Below are 15609 nucleotides of genomic sequence, written 5' to 3'. Positions count from 1 at the left end.
TAAACTCTAATTTGGAGAAATAGCAACCATCAGGAGGAGCGCCGGAAAAACAACCTCCTCCGATTCATCTTCAACAAACTACGACAAAGAATGTCTTGACTATGGGCTCTGTAAGCGATATTCAATCAACACTACAGCTAAGTCAATGCCTAGTCTGGGATGCTGAGGAAAACCCTTATTGATGTATTTGTATGTCCAGTTCAGTACTCTGGATGACAACCCTTGTATAACACCCCCCTCTTAGAATCCCCCTGACCCCGCTGAGCCAAGAAGTAGGTTTGTTTTGCAAATTAAAAGGTTTATTTGAAAATTTTAAACAATATATATATATATCACACTTCTATAAATAAATTGATAATGGATATTACACTTGTGAATATATGAGCAGTAATCAGTAAGAGGTAACTTATGAATAGGAACAGAAGAATAAGGTGGGAAAGAATGCTTTATATGGTTCAAGGAAACGCAATGATGAATGAAATGCAGTACAGAAAATAACTTGATATGGCTTCAACAAACACAATTCACTCCCCCCCATGCAATGTAAGAAATGGAAGGAGAGCACACAGTCTTCAAGAATCCCAACAAATCACACTTTATAATGCAATACACAGTTCCAGTTCCCGCAGCAAGCTTAGAGAAAACAGGTATGAGTTTTAAACACAGGCAAATTACTTTAAAATGTGGTGGCAATGAAGTGAAAATGCTAAAATTGATTTTAATTCCCTGTAGGAGGTTTAGGGTGAGGGAGAGATACTTTATATTAGTTCAGGCTCACTTTAGCAATACTCTATGCGTAACTACCAGGTTGCAAACGGATTTTAACAAAGGAAAGAATGGAGCTGCTATTTTGACAAGTGGAGAAATTGAGCCAAATCGCAAATCGCGGTAAATTTCGCGAGTGCGTAAATCGCGATTTTGGAAAAAGTATAGGGAGTAGGAAGTCGGTTCTAGGTTCGTTGGAAAGCCTAGAATCACAGCTTTAAAATTAAAGTTAAACCAGGACAAACGGTTCTGGAGATACAGACGATTTAATAAAGGTAGATTTTCGGATTTAAAGTAAAACCCAAAATGACAGGTGACAGCTTGCAGCTGCAGAATTGACAGGTGACAGCTGTGCAGCTTTACAAATGACAGATGACACGATTTCTAGGAGGCAGTTCTACTTAGGTTAAAATAGCTTGAATTAGATTATTTTAACTAAGAGATTGGTTCTGCACAGTTCTGCTAGGTACTCACAATATAAATTTGAACTAGGCCTCGTCACGGATCTGGTCAACACGTCCGACGGCGGTTCTGTCTGCTCGGCGGGTCAAGGGAAATTACTATCAAAATTTGACTTCATTGAAGGATACTTAACAGCGATGGAAGCTTAAAATGAAAAACAGACTGTGACATGGGAGGCAAAATGGGAAGCCATGGAGGCAGCTCTCAAAGAGGAAAGTCAGAATAACAAACTAAAAAAAAAAACAACGGGAAGTCAAGCTCAAGTATGGCCAACAAAGGAGAAGGTCGACACAGATCGGGTGGCTGGCAAGTCTAAACAGGCCTCTCTGGCTGAAGATGTACGGCTGCAAAGCCAAAATATGAGACTGGACCAAATTACAATATCTAGAAGCGATCAAAGAGAAAAAATATGCTTGAAGCTAGCACAACAAACAGAAACAGCAAAAAATAAAATTCCGTCAACAGAGGGCAGTATCGACTTGACCAAGAGTCCTAAGCAAGACGACCTGATAACTAGAAAAATTCAGAAAAAGAGTATACACACAGAAAAGTCCCCAAGAACAGTGGAGGAATTTCTAACGAGAAGTCCATTACTGGATATATCGGTCTACCCGGACTCAGAGCCAGATAAGGAGACGTCTCAAGACAAAGCCATCGAGACTACGGCCAAAGAGGACATCACAAAGACAGATCAGATAGAGGCAGAAGTCCCGTCAGAAATCAAGACATCTAAAAAGGGGGAGAAAACAGGGTCTAAACAGCAAGGAGTCAATCAACGAGACCAGAGTCACGGGGAACACCCTAAGGAAAAACAAGAAACAAATCAGAGTGACGTAAATAGACGGACATTGACCCCAAAAAGACAAAGAGTACGAAGTAACTCAAAGGAAAGAACAAGAAGAGCATTGGGGTGGGAAAGACCTACCCTACGAGAAGCTAAATCAGAAACAAATAGAGTGTTCAAGCTAGAACAATCATCATGCAAAAGTGACTATATCGTCCTGAACAGGAAAACAGTCTTAAAAACATTGAGTAAAATTGCTTCTCTGCAACACCTGAAGACAGAGGACTTCAACTTAATTGAACCGTATCATCGTGATCAGAAGGCAAAAACATACCTCCATATTAAAAGTGGGGCAATTGAGAGACTCACAAACGAGCCATATGAAGAACTAAAAAAAGCAGGCTTCACACTGACAGAAGTAACACAAGAAAGTAAACATGATGGAAGGCCAAGGAGTCTCAAGGAGAGTGAGGGTCCAAAAGGTCGTCAGATATCAAAAAGTCAAGTCCGGGAAAACTGGAAAAGGACCAATTTAGGAGGAACAAAGGTAGAGGAAATCCATAGCCACAGGAGGTATAATTATCGAGAAACCAAACGAGAGTCGAGCAGGCAAAGAGAGAATTACACCAGGTGTGCACGAAAAGATGGATCACCCAGGAAGATTGAGCAATATCGTAAACAGAGTTTTCTTTCTGAATCAGAGGAAGACCACCAGAGACCTGATACCTATCACCTTAAAAGGCCAAGTAAATAAACAGGAAAACAATCAGGTAAGAGAAGTGATTGATCGAGACGCAGAAGACTCAAGGAAACCACAGGGCCCATGGAAGTGGCTAAAGGCAGCCCTAAACTCTAATTTGGAGAAATAGCAACCATCAGGAGGAGCGCCGGAAAAACAACCTCCTCCGATTCATCTTCAACAAACTACGACAAAGAATGTCTTGACTATGGGCTCTGTAAGCGATATTCAATCAACACTACAGCTAAGTCAATGCCTAGTCTGGGATGCTGAGGAAAACCCTTATTGATGTATTTGTATGTCCAGTTCAGTACTCTGGATGACAACCCTTGTATAACACCCCCCTCTTAGAATCCCCCTGACACCACTGAGCCAAGAAGTAGGTTTGTTTTGCAAATTAAAAGGTTTATTTGAAAATTTTAAACAATATATATATATATCACACTTCTATAAATAAATTGATAATGGATATTACACTTGTGAATATATGAGCAGTAATCAGTAAGAGGTAACTTATGAATAGGAACAGAAGAATAAGGTGGGAAAGAATGCTTTATATGGTTCAAGGAAACGCAATGATGAATGAAATGCAGTACAGAAAATAACTTGATATGGCTTCAACAAACACAATTCACTCCCCCCCATGCAATGTAAGAAATGGAAGGAGAGCACACAGTCTTCAAGAATCCCAACAAATCACACTTTATAATGCAATACACAGTTCCAGTTCCCGCAGCAAGCTTAGAGAAAACAGGTATGAGTTTTAAACACAGGCGAATTACTTTGAAATGTGGTGGCAATGAAGTGAAAATGCTAAAATTGATTTTAATTCCCTGTAGGAGGTTTAGGGTGAGGGAGAGATACTTTATATTAGTTCAGGCTCACTTTAGCAATACTCTATGCGTAACTACCAGGTTGCAAACGGATTTTAACAAAGGAAAGAATGGAGCTGCTATTTTGACAAGTGAAGAAATTGAGCCAAATCGCAAATCGCGGTAAATTTCGCGAGTGCGTAAATCGCGATTTTGGAAAAAGTATAGGGAGTAGGAAGTCGGTTCTAGGTTCGTTGGAAAGCCTAGAATCACAGCTTTAAAATGAAAGTTAAACCAGGACAAACGGTTCTGGAGATACAGACGATTTAATAAAGGTAGATTTTCGGATTTAAAGTAAAACCCAAAATGACAGGTGACAGCTTGCAGCTGCAGAATTGACAGGTGACAGCTGTGCAGCTTTACAAATGACAGATGACACGATTTCTAGGAGGCAGTTCTACTTAGGTTAAAATAGCTTGAATTAGATTATTTTAACTAAGAGATTGGTTCTGCACAGTTCTGCTAGGTACTCACAATATAAATTTGAATTAGGCCTCGTCACGGATCTGGTCAACACGTCCGGCGGCGGTTCTGTCTGCTCGGCGGGTCAATCAGGCACCGGTTCTGCTCACAGCGATCCGGATCTCTGGTTCTGCTCACAGCGGTCTGGGTCAGCTCTCTGGATACAGCGGCCTGTGGTTCTCTGGATCTCTGGTCTGGTCTCTGGCAATTGTTCTTGGCAAAGAATTCAAACAGCTCGCCCAGCTGTGGAATAGTTTTCAAATGATTTTAAGGATGCTGAGGCCTGCTGAGAAGAGTTCTCAGTTTGTGGGTTTAGGCCCTTGCTTTAAGTTCTGAAGTAAATTTCTGGTCTCTGAAGATTGATGGATGTGAAGTCTGGAGTCTCCCGGCAGAGCGTCCCGCAGAAAATGGAATTGAATTCCCTACCTGGTTTTCAGTGGCCCTTTTTATGTGTTTTGAAAATGGGTGTGTGCCTGGGCCTAGCTAAGCCTGCCCCTCTCTACTTGTCATTGGCCCAATTCTCCCCTCTCCTATGATTGGGGGAAGGAAATGGATTGTCATCATGATGAGTTCTTTTTATGGGTCAGAGGATCCTCCCCTGGTCAATTTGCCCACAAATCTATATTTGATTCAAATACATATTTCCCAGGTACACAAGTGGTTGACATTACATGTACACATTACACCTTGCTTAAGGTAGTCTCTGTTCCGCCTCTGGCGTTTCTAGGAGCTTGCATTCAAAAATGGCAACTTATTTTTGATTTTAGTGGGATTTGCAACATTGGTTTTTCATCAAAAATTATACAAAGGTACATTTCCCTTCCACGTATATCCCAGTAACTTTCCATGTCTCTAGCTGAAATACATTGTCTACAATATTCATAATTAGCAGGGTTTTGCCCCAGAACATGGTACAAATTGGAGTTTGGACTCAAATCGTTAGGGCATTTTTCAAACTAAGACTCTCAAAGTTGTACATTCCTGTCATTTGGTTACAATAAGTTATCACAGTTTCTATAAAATATATATTTGTTGCAATTCAACTCCCCAAAGTGTTTGGGTCCGCCTCCAGAAGTCTGGGTGGGTCAGTGATCACATGTCTCTCCTTGCTGGCAGAGGCCTGTTGACAGGAAACACTCAAAATTAACATACCCCATTCAACAGAAAGAGCCTTTTGTGTGGGCTCCAGCAGGCTGCCTGGAAGTCTCTCCTCAATCAATCAACAGGGTCATGTGATATCCCGCCTCCTGGTGTGGGAATCTCTGAGGTGTTAAGGTCTCCCAGCCTCTTGGCCTCTGGGAACAGCAGGTGGCTAAGATTTTCAATTAACCAACAAGCTTTGAAGTCCCTTCCCCTCTTGCAACTCCTAAATACAGTTTCCCTGTCAGAGTTTAGACCGCTAGCGCCGCCTTGGGGAATTTGTCGGTACTGCATCCATTTTTGAGTTGTCTTGAATTACTGCATTTCAATAGAGTGGTCTTTTGCTTGATAGTATAGGGCCCTTGCTTAACATTGCTTTGATGGCATCCTTACAGTAAAGTGGTGATGTGGAACCCCCCACAAGAAGGTTGTATCTTTAGAGTGGTCTTGTGCCAACTGCGCAGTTCTCCTATTCTGGCGTGAATGTGGGCGGCGATAGCTCATCCCCACATCCACCCAGTCTATTGATTTAGTTTGTCCTGGGATAGAATAATGGGCGGCGACAGCTCATCCCCACATCTACCCAGTCTATTGATTCAATCATGGGTCAAAACCCTTCACAGCTCATGGAACACGAGAGGTCACCACATCTAACTAACCCAGATAACCAAGACCTTGGAGACTTCGATATACTTTGTATCCAAGAAACATGGTTAATGGCGAAACTAGCATTGGACGGTTTTGAGATAGCTTTCGCCCCGGCAACAAAAGGTATTTTCGGTCGACCATCGGCAGGGCTATTGATAGCTATCCGAATTGGATGTGGAATTGAAATCACCAAAAAGATAACGGAATCTTACGGCATTCTGGCAATCCTAACAACGTGGATGCAAAAACAGAGTACACAAAGGCAAATGAAACTTCCAAAGATAGCAATAATAACTGTATACTTAAATCCACAGAGAACTTCGGGCTCGTAATTCTGTAAAAAAATAGAAAAAGTGATCGACGGCATCGCACTGGAAGTCCCGCAAACACACATAATTCTATGTGGAGACTTAAATTCGAACTGCAACGTCGACCTAGACAACACGGGGGCGAAGAAAGCTCGTTCACAAGCCGAAGAGAGAGGAGTAGTATGGATGGCTTTGATGAATTCTAGAAATCTACATAACATTGCAACAGTGAGATCCTGGTCATGGTCATGGTCAGGGACGATACCCACATGGTAGAGAGGAAAATCGAAAGCTACCCTCGATTACTTTTTTACCTCTGAGAGCATGCTACATTACATAGAAGACTACTCGGTCAAAACTACGGAGAGCGATCATAATTTGGTCGCAATTGCATGGGCATCAGCATCCCTCGTAACTCAAAGCTACAAACAACAGATAGAGGTAAATAACCAACGTACGCGGCTGCGATTAACTACAACTAACAACGCACATATCACAAACGCCTATAAAAATCAAACCAACGAATCACAAACCAACTCAGCACGACCGGATTATTTGCCCTTCCTCCTACAGCACAGAAAGAAAATGAAAGACGGAAATCACGCCACAACTACAAACATACATGAGCATGATAGAGAAGTGGTGGAAAAAAGAAGAGCTTTAAGAAAAGCAAAAAGACAAGCCAAGTCAGCAAACACCTTGTTGGCATGGAGCAAGCTGCAAAGCGAGATAAAGTCATACAAATCCTGGATCCTAGGTCACAGGCACATTCAGTACCAGAAGGACGCAGAGCAAATGCTTAGGGCACTTAGCACCAAGAAAACCAGTGATTTTTGGGCGCTTATCAAAAGGCAAAATAAAGAAACAGCCATTAAAACAATCAATGCAGTGAGTGAAGAATCATGGGCCACATTCTTTGAGGACCTCTACAAAGCCCCAACATCTAGCGAGGTGCTTCTACAAAGAAACACAGGGCATCAATGGATTGACCTATCTGACAGATAAGACATTAGAGCCGTAATAACAAGACTCAAAAATTCAAGGGCACCGGGTCCAGATGGACTGAGCAACATAGACATTAAACAAAACGCGGAGGAATGGTCAGAGTTCATCAGTACCATCTTTGAACACTGTAGAGAAACAAAAGCTATTCCCGCATCCTGGACTGAAGCAGTGATTGTTCGCTATACAAGCAAGGAGACAGAGAAGAACCCGGCAACTATCGCCCGATAGCACTCCTGGATATAATAGGGAAAATATTTGCAACCCTACTTTTAGCACACTTTCGCACCTGGGCAGAAATATCACCTGCACATGATCCCTTCCAAATGGGCTTCCTCAAAAATGGAAGTACCTCAGTGATTGTTTGTTAAATCTGATAAAAGCGAAGGTAAAACAAGGAACACTGCCAGTGTACATGGCTTTTATAGACCTGTCACAAGAATTCGACAGAGTAGACAGGCGAAGATTATGGACTAAATTGGAAAACAGGAATTGTCCAAAAAAGCTACTTGATCCTGTGATGGCCCTACACGAAAACACCAAACTAAGAGTGCGACTTAACACCCAAGGGATGCTATCGTGCGAAATTCCTTCAAAGCGCGGTGTGAAACAGGGCTGCCCTTTAGCCCCAGCCCTATTCATCGCCTATTTAGGTGGCCTCAAGGAAGCCGAACTTTCTGTAAGGTCTTTTCCTCCAAATTTGGGGAAGGTGAACATCTCAAGAATATTATATGCAGACGACCTTATTCTGCTAGACCAGACACAGATTGGCCTTCAGCGCCAACTAAACAACTTGGCGGCGTACATTGATGAAAACAATCTGCAAATAAACAAGAAAAAAACAAAGGTTCTGACATTTGGGAAAATCCACGAAAAAGAAGACAAATAACAAATGGTTTTTGGGAAACATAAACATCTAGGTAGTGCCATCCTACAAATATCTAGGAGTTTTCATAGATGTATCGAGCCAGGAAGAGACAATGCAAGCAACGCTCTGGAAAAAAGCTAAGAATCTAGCAGCTCAAATGAAGACCCTGGACAGGAAATACGGGAAATTTTCAGTCATCCCAGTAATACAATTTTACAAAGGAAAGGTAGTCCCGACCCTCACCTATGGGATGGGTGCAACTTTGAACATGCCAAACACCATATGGAGGAACCTGGAAGGTCTTCTTTAGAAATGCCTACCAGGTCTACCAAATTCAGTTTCAGTAGAACTCATCAGGCGAGAACTAGGCCTGCTCTCTCTTGAACAATCGGTAACTCTTGGTGCAATGCAACTCTTTAGAAACACCTCACTACCTGAGGCACCGCTGACCTACAAGATCATCGGAACTGAAATAACAAACCGCAAGTTGACCACCTTGAATGGATGGGTGGAAAAACTAAGGAACAAATTGGAAGAAGTGGCGTATACAGAAGAAGACTTGCAAATGAACCCCACAAGAGTAAAATCCAAATTAGAAGCTCAAGACTGCATCAATACTCTGGAAAAGGCACAATCCAACAAACTCACAAAACATCTGCCACCTACTTTTAACAGACTGAACGGGCCAATGCCGTACTGTATAAAGTTCCCCGACAAACTACTCAGGATCACCTTTATTAGAGCCCGTTTAAACCTTCTCCCTACCCGCGAAATTCAAGCGATTAGACTAAAGACGGCCACTAAAGAATGTAGATTATGTGGCGACGTAAATAAACTGGAAACAGTATGCCATCTTTTGATGCAGTGTCCGGAGCTAAGAGAAATACGTGCTACATATCTAAACAACCTGTGCACTGACTTTGCGGGACTACAAGAAGACGAAGAAACGACATGGTGGAACAGGCTGATGTCAGGTGAAAAAACATCATGGGCATTAGCTACAGTAAACATTTTGGAAGCTGCATTCCGCAAAATAAATGCACAGTCTGGTAACTAGGGCAAGAAAATAATTCGAACCTTTGTTTGTATGACTGCAGGCGACATCATGTCTCAAACCAACTATAGGAGGATGGTAAACTGAATCAGACGCTAATGAACATCTGTTACAGGTGTTTGACTATTCGAACCCTGACCTTTTGAACATCGAACCTTTAAGTCCAGACATTGTATGCCGTTTTCTCTGTAACAACAGCTTCTTCTAGCATATCTACGTCATGTTGGCCATGTCTACCTTTTCAGTGAATCTTGTAAAAATTGCTAATTGTAATAACAAACAAGTAAATAAAAAAAATAAAAAATACACGCAAATGGACGCATGCGCATGTGAAGTAAGGAGCGCACGCCCTGTTTGTTCAGTTGGTCTCACATAAACGTTCTGCATGTGCTAACATAGGACTGTTTTACACTCAGTGCTGTGGTGGGCCATATTACACACACTTTGCACCAGTGAAAGTGGAATTAGCACTCAGCAACAATTGCACTAGTGCATAAAATGGATGCTTTCAGTGCATTTTTGAACCACAGCAATTTTCACTCTAGTGCCGGGACTACAACACGCATTGTCCTGGTGCACACATGCATTGAAATTATTTATTTATTGCCCGAGGGCAATTTTCGCCATAATGCTAATTGCACTTGAACCAGAGCAGCGCCAGCTCAAGGTGCGCTCAGGGGGTGCAGCCGTACAAGGGTGCCCAACCGGCGCAACAAATAAAGGGTGCCTTGCATCCAGCTCAGTGTCATGTAAACTTAAGTATCGGTCTGGCCTAGCTCCTATTAAAGAATCAAACCGTTCCAGGCAACCCTTAAACACACTGTAGAAGAACAGCAGGGTCTCAGTTCTGTTGTTCAGCTGATGCTAATATCAGCCGAACAACAGAACTGAGGACCTGCTGTTCTGCATTTGTGGCGGGTTGGCACGATTAGTGACGGACCCTCGCCAAAAGTAAATATTTTGAACGCATCCGGCAGCACCTAACTCAGGCCACCCCTGACCAGTGCTGTCAGAAGATTGGGGGCCGGTGGGGCGGGGTGCACCAGAAAATCTCACTCAGAGCACCAGCGAAACGTTTCTGTAATACTGCCCGACATCTTTTTGTCTTGCAGCCGCTGTAAAAAAAAACAATACTGCCCTTTAGGAAAATAAAGGAGCAGAGTGTTGTGGTCATTTTGCTGGCTCGTTGACAGTCACTGAAGTGTCTTTTCTTCAAATTTAGCTTCATATTGTTCTGTTTGCCCAGAAGACTGAGAAGCATCATGCAACTGGTTTGTAATGTCATTAATATTATTTTCTGAAGTTTTGTCCCTACTCGAGTTACTAAGAGGTTCTTCGAACATCGCTATTCCTCAAACGGAGCGATTGGACTAAGTTCGTTGGTGTCCAACTGGAGCTACTACTGTATGCTCCTCCTAGATCCTTCTGGCTTTGCCTCTGCTTGTGCCCACTAAGATATGCCTTAACTGCTCGGGAACCCTCTTTTCTATTCAGTGTGAGTTATTCTCAAAAGATGTGCAGCGATCCGGCTCATGAGGAAATATGGTTTAATAGCTAAACTGCGGCTCTCAGAGTGTTGGCAACCAGGATCTATCTAGACTTCGACAGTCCATCAAAAATCTTTTGACTCTGTGCAAGGGGCTTCATCCAGGGTCGGACTGAGCTATAAAATTGTCTCGGGCACCAATGAAAAAGTGGCCCACATTTGGAAATGGCTATTAATTTCTTTTGTGACACTGTTTGAATAGTATCCAATGGGGAGATTGTTGATAGTGTGATGCAAATTGTGTATTTTAAAGAACATTTATTCAGCAACACTGGTCAAAACTTTCTAGAAGACAGTTTGAAGTTGCTAGTCTGCATAAATCGGGAAACATCTCGGATACTCGCACTTCTTCTGGAATCTGAGGGGCATGAGGTATTGCGGTGAGCCTAAGGTCAAAGAAAAACACAAAGTCTGGTCACGTTGGGAACAGGGAATTAGAACTCAAGTCTCCAAGCTCTGCAGATGACAACTCAAACAGCAGAAAGCCCCACAGCCTATAAAGGGGCGTCCTGTAATTTCCATGTACACCACCAGTGAGATATTTTCTGCAGAGATATGGGTCCCTGCCAATAAGCACACAACGTTTCCAGGGGTGCTATAAAGATTACGTGATCAAGCTAACATATGTAATGAACTAATACATCTTTTATAATGCTCTTAATACTGCAGACCAGTATCTAAGCGCTGGAACGGGATGAGCCTGTGTTGCTCTGCGTGGTCTTGATTCCAACGAGTTGCCCCAGTGCTATGTAATTTGATGTAACTTGCAAGCAGATTTTGCTAACAACCGATTGACTGCCCATGGCTATATTAATCCCAATGGCCATTTCCACCCATTTCCTGTCCCCCACCTCCCCCGCCCCAAACACCTCCTCATTTGAACTCTTTCAGCTTGCTTTAAACAAGCCTTACCAACACACTTTGCACTCAAAGTGCCTGTAAACACGCTACTGCTGTAATAAAAATGTCTAAACCTAGGTCTGCCTTCAGCCACTCAATTTATAAGAGCTATGCGTGTCCTTCAATGAACTCCTTTTAAAACAAGCATTGGCAAAGCCAAACATTTTGGTTTGTGTATAAGTATTATGCAATTTGCCGGGCACCGCTATTACATGTGCAGATAGTCGCAGCATTCTGCACCTGCTACTATCAATGGCCATTTAATACCACCATGGCAGTGCATGGCAAATGCCTTTCCCATGCTTACACAAAAGCGTAAAAATGTGGCATTGCCAATGGTTGTTCAAATAACTATCAATATCTGGATTTGGCTGGTGGTTTCTCTCCTACATTCTTTGTCCTAAGAAACAGATTCCACAGTCACCCTGCAATGCATACCTTTGATGGAAATGCACCAAAATGTCGACCTCGTAACTGCGACTACGCAATTATGGTGACTTTGGTGCATTTCCTTTTACGGACTCCCATTACTGCGCCCAAGCAGGGTGGGGGTTGTGGGGGTGTCCCCTTATTCTCCTTGGGTGCAGTAATGGGAGTCAGGAGTTGCGGGGGTGTACCCCGCTTACCATTGTGGTAAGCGAGGGACAAGAAAGCACAAAATAAAAAAAAGCACCCTGCAGTGTCAGCTCTGACCCACGTAAGTGGGAGGAGCCGACACTACAGGGATATCGGGGAGTCGCAGTCACACACAGAAGTGTGCCACCGTAAAGGTAAGTGGGGTGAGGGGACGTGGGCCAGGAGATGTGGGTAAAGTGATCTATTTTATCAATGCACCGCGCTTTAATTGGCATCAACATTTTCATCAGCGCAGGTGGCACAGTGATCACATAGATTCCCTTTGATTATACACTGTGTATGGCCATATGGCAACTGGGAATTGGTCTTCCAGCTGCATAAAAAATCAAGACAAGTGTGTGAGGCAAGGAAAATTGATTGCCCTGGCAAATAACCTTCATCATCAACCATGTGAGATGGAAGAGTTATTATTATTATTATTATTATTATTATTATTATTATTATTATTATTATTATTATTATTATTATTATTATTATTATTATTAGGGTATTTATTGAGCACAGACTTATTTTTGGGAAGCAACTGAGTGCTTTAAAAGTCATAGAGGGAAGTACACAGCAAGGGAAGCATATTGCAAGGGGTCCTTCCAAGGGAGTGGTGTGCGAACAATGGGGAGGGTGCAATTTGGCATCAAAGGATTTAAAAGCAATCAGGGAGGAATCAGAGGGAAGCAGATCAGCATTCGCAGGTTAGGTGGGTAGAGTTGCCACCCACCTCTATCAAATAACTGGCTGCTTATTCATCGATTGCTGGCCAATGGCAGAAGACTGGTGTCTGGAATAGCCTAGTCATAAAAGAAGAGGAAAGTAAAAGCCACATTCATACTTTGGCCATTGTAGAATGGGTACAACCAGGTGAGTACTCAGGAGATACCTTGGCACAGAAAACCTCAGCAGCCTAATAGGGACTATCTTTCCACAAATCCCAAAACCTGAGCTGCATTTACGCCTTACTATGTGGTATCAGTATCACGATGTGACAAAATTGCATCTGCTCTGCAAGAGTTCAAGGATGGGTAGTGGCTACTCAGCCCCCACACTTCTACAAACCAACGGTGATGCCAATCATAAAGGTAAAACAGGCACAGCCAAGAGATATACCTCCTGCGCCTTTTCTAGTAACGTGGGCAGAGGGAAGTCTATACTCTCAGAAGGGGTGTGAATGTGAGCCAGTAGCGACCAAACAGCAATAGTACAACCATTTCAAAATAAAAGAATGTCCAATCAAGGTTCTATGAAAATATATACTTTAACTAAACAAATCGATCATACTATTAGTACCCGGCGAGGGCGCAATCTAAATGAAAGAGCCATTCTGATTGGCCCTCGCCGAGTCGTTAGCAGGCCGGGAATCCCTCCGTCAGGATTGCATGGCCTTTGTCCCCGGCGAGGGGCGTAGCAGCCCCTCAGCCAATGAGGATGCTCGAAGCGGGGCCATCCGCGCTCCGAGCCTCCCCAAGGCTGAGAGGCTGCCTTCGCCCCCCACCGGGGACAGAGGTAGGGCTTTTTTTTTCCTTCCCTCCCTCCTCCCACCTCCCTGCCCTCCCCACTCCCCTACCCCACTTACCTTCTATGTCTGGATCCCTTGGCGGGGGACGATGAAAGCCTCCAGCCGTGTGAAGACTCGGAGCGGGGCCATCCCCGCTCCGAGCCTCCACACGGCTGGAGACTTCCATCGTCCCCCGCCGGGGACCCAGGTAAGTTTTTTTTTTTCTTTTCTCTTTTTTCCCTTTCCCCTCCCTTCCACCCTCCCAACCCCACTTACCTTCTTTTTTTTCGGGAGGGGACGCGCTAGAAACGCTTCTGTTTCCAGCGCGTTTGCTCCCGATGGCCGCCATGGAAAGGGAAAACGGACTCCGTTTTCCCTTTCCATGACGGGCATTTTCTTTGACGTCTTTTTTTTTTTGCTGCAGCGTTTCGGAAAAAAATAAAGCTTTTAGTGCCCCGGTCACACAGTTTTTGCGGGCCGGGGTACTAATAGCTATATGCCCCTCGCGGCGGGGGCATTATCGACTCTGGTAATGCCCCGGCGCCTTCGTTAAGGCCCTCGCTTCGCTCTGGCCTATAACTATGGGCCCCGGGGCATTACCTGAGTCAGTAATGCCCCCGCCGCTCGGGGCATATTGCTTAATTAAAACACTATCAAAAACCTACCCCCATAAAAGAAGACAGAAGATGCAAACAGAAATATACATTTGCATTCTGGATACTTTGTCACAGAAAAAAACAGGGAATAAATTCAATAATATTGTTCAAAAGGATATGTCTTCATGGAGAAAGCTGTAAAAGATACTTAACCATTCTCCGATGCCCCAACAGGTGTAACAGAGGGACAATGTCACTGGAAAGTACCTGATTGCAATGTTAGATGGTTTGACAATGTCGGGCCAAGCTTCAGACTGTTGTGCTTGTGGGTCAAACCGGGACCGAAGGCATGGAGTCACATTGGTCCCAGGTTGTGAGTCGGTGGTGAGTCAGATTTGAGCAGGTGCTCTGTGCATTTAGAAAGCTGTGTGGAGCGATACAGGTGAAATTGATGACCAGTAGCAGTTTGATGATCAAGCGTGATCCAAAACGATGAGTACGGCTGGCTCGGTTTGACAAGTGATGCAATGGTCCAGCAGTTCAAGGTGAGCATCAATGCAAAGTCCTAATGGTTCGATCCTTGGTTTAAAGCAGTGTTTCAAAGTCGTCTGCACAGTACACTGGTGCTCGAGCCGGACGTGTGATGAGGCTCTGTTGAGATGATGCAAGGTTCAGCCGGATCAATGATGAGGGCCGCAATGGTTTGATGTTTGAGTGAGTGCCTAAGTACGCACCTGCGGGTCCTGCTGGATCGGTTTGGGGCAATAAAGAGGAATCCTGGTTGTTCTGGCTATCAAGATGCTGTGGAGCCCACTGCAGGGGGCTCCAGGAAAAGGTGAGTCCTTTACAGTCTCTGCTCTCTCAGCCTAGAGTGATTTGCAAGCAAAATGGCAGGCTTTGGTCCTCAACAAGAGTCACCTCCCAATGTGCCCTGGGAGTGGTTAGTGAGCAGATCCTGCCTCTGCCTTGGCGCATGCCTTCACCTCAATGGCTGAAGTCTTTGAAAAGATCAACTCTCTCAAAAGAGGACAAATTAGCTCTTACTTTAGCCCTTAAAAATGAATCAAATATGGAGTGGGAGACCCCCCCACTTTTATAGGCAAAATACCACATTTGGGTGGAGGAAATCAAGCCTGCCTTCAGGGGTCCAATCTTTATCCTTTTGACAGTTACCCCTTGCTTCTGATTTCATTCCCGATGTACCTTATTCGGCAGAAAGTGGAGGGGACAGGAAGGAGAGAAAAGCCAACAGAAAAGTAAGATGGAGGAATCCTTCCTCAAACTCACTTGTGTTCCCTGATTGTCCTAACTCCACTCCTTTCCCAGCCTGCAACCTCA

The sequence above is a fragment of the Ambystoma mexicanum genome, chromosome 4q, assembly GCF_040938575.1.
Source record: "Ambystoma mexicanum isolate Mex_15411 chromosome 4q, UKY_AmexF1_1, whole genome shotgun sequence".
Classification (NCBI taxonomy): domain Eukaryota; kingdom Metazoa; phylum Chordata; class Amphibia; order Caudata; family Ambystomatidae; genus Ambystoma; species Ambystoma mexicanum.
The sequence above is the reverse complement of the archived record's forward strand: the minus strand, read 5'-3'. Positions refer to the sequence as shown.